This window comes from Piliocolobus tephrosceles, chromosome 5 (assembly GCF_002776525.5).
Source record: "Piliocolobus tephrosceles isolate RC106 chromosome 5, ASM277652v3, whole genome shotgun sequence".
Taxonomy (NCBI): Eukaryota; Metazoa; Chordata; class Mammalia; order Primates; family Cercopithecidae; genus Piliocolobus; species Piliocolobus tephrosceles.
Genome location: NC_045438.1, coordinates 152,366,543 through 152,368,616, shown reverse-complemented (window position 1 = coordinate 152,368,616; position 2,074 = coordinate 152,366,543). Strand labels below are relative to the sequence as shown.

Below are 2,074 nucleotides of genomic sequence, written 5' to 3'. Positions count from 1 at the left end.
GTGGCGGGTGCCTGAAATCCCAGCTACTCAGGAGGCTGAGGTGGGAGAATCACTTGAACCCAGGAGGCAGAGGTTGCCTTGGACCAAGATCATGCCACTGCATTCCAGTCTGGGTAACAGAGCAAAACTAAAAATAAAAATAAGAACAAAATTAACCTAAAACATTTTTTAAATAAGATGTGGAAGCTTCTGCTCAGGTTCTCTTTACAAAGGTGCTTCACCTGGCTCTCTGCTGCCACCCGAGCCGATTATGGACCAGGGCCTGGCGGGGCTCCTGCTCTGTGCCATCGCCTTTGACATCATCACACTGGCTGGCGGGGGCTGGCTGCAGGTGAATGACCACATCCGCACATCCTCGCTGGAGTGGAGACACTCCCACAAGGGCGGCCGCTAGGGTCTCATGGGGGAAGAAATGGCGAAGAGCAGCTGCTATGCTCCTCTGTGGCTCTGTCACCCTCGAGATCTGTTCCATCCTCTGCTTCTCTGCCCTCTATGGATCCCAAGCGCTTGTCTTCGTAGGAGTGACTGGAGCCTCTCGCTCTGGCTGCTGTGTTCCGGATCATCCTTCTGGTAATACACCCGTGAAGTACACCCAGACCTTCAACCTTCATGCCAAGCCTGCTGTCACATCTATAACTGGACTGACAGCTTCAGATGGGTGCCCACAATTATCCTGACCGGCTGTGCCTTCTCCTGCTGCTGCCTCCCAAACTGCGAAGATGACCTCCTGGGCAACTGCAGACCAAGTACTTACACGAATCACCTCAAGTGGCGAATGAGAGAGGGAGAAAATTGCTGGTGGGAAGATGGATTTAGAGGAAGGAACTAGTTGCAATCCATCAGAAGCCATGCTATACGATTAGAGCCCAGTTAAACTTGAGATGAAAATAGCAAGCCGTTTTTTATCCTTAGGCTGTTTTCCCAGGCTGCTTTGAACCTATTTTTTGGCAGTTGATATCACTAAACGAGTCAAAAATGCTAGCACAATTTGGGAGAAAATATTTCTTAAATATTGTTATAGTTTCATGTTCTTTTTTGATATATGTTTTGTGAAGTTAAACAAGATTTTCTTTCTTCTGATTACCTCTATTTGACAATATTTCCTTGTATTATCCATAGCATCTATACCACATTTGTAAAAGAATATGAATATCAAACTTACCTCTTTATATAGTAAAAATGAGAAGGCTTTCAAGATTTAATAATCTGATAAATATTTTTGCAACCCTCCATCTACAAAAAAGAAGCAAAATAGTTTCCTATAGGCATAACATTTGTGAGAATTTGTTATTACTATCTTGCATAATAGACTTTTTGCTAAGCTTCACGTTAACTTGATGTACCATCCAGGAACGTATTCTTTCACGGCCAAGGCCTGTGTGGTAGTCAGGCCTCCTTAAGTGAAACATGAAAATGAAATTTTCTCTTTTGAAGTGGTTTATGGGGTTAGGGTGTCGGAAAATGCTGTATTAATAAATCTGTACTGTTTTATGTCTATATGTTCAGGCCCAGAGCAGACCAGATTGAAAGATGGACTGGGTCTAATTCATCATGACTGATAGATTTGATTAGATTGTGTAGTGAAGCATTAGAAGGGCCATTCCTATTACAAAAAGTGTCATTCCAACAGCCTAGCGGTAAGAAATGGCTTGATTTTTGTTTTCATCTCAGGTTTAACTAGGCTCTAATTGTGTAAATACAGCTTCTGATAGATTGCAACTGTAAGCAAAAACAACATATAGTTAAAAATGTGGTCTTCCTTGGTAAATAGATCCAAAATGTCTAATGTAAAACATGCAACAGAAGATTTAAGGAGTGTGAGTTTCTCTCAATGACATATATATGATATATCCAGAGGATTTTTATATTGTTTGTACTTATACAATGAAATTCATTTTACGGTCTGGCATGGTGGCTCACGCCTATAATCCCAGCACTTTGGGAGGCCGAGGTGGAAGGATTGCTTGAGTCCAGGAGTTCTAGACCAGCCTGGGTAACATAGTGAGACCTCATCTCTAAAAAAAAAAATGAAGAAAAAAACAAATTCATTTTATATATCGAATCATTATTTTGT

At 41.8% G+C, this 2,074-nt stretch overlaps 1 pseudogene; it reads left to right on the top strand.

Annotated features, from left to right (window-relative positions):
* Nucleotides 1–250: 250 nt before the first annotated feature.
* LOC111541155 lies at nucleotides 251–829 on the top strand (annotated as a pseudogene).
* The last annotated feature ends 1,245 nt before the right edge of the window (nucleotides 830–2,074 follow it).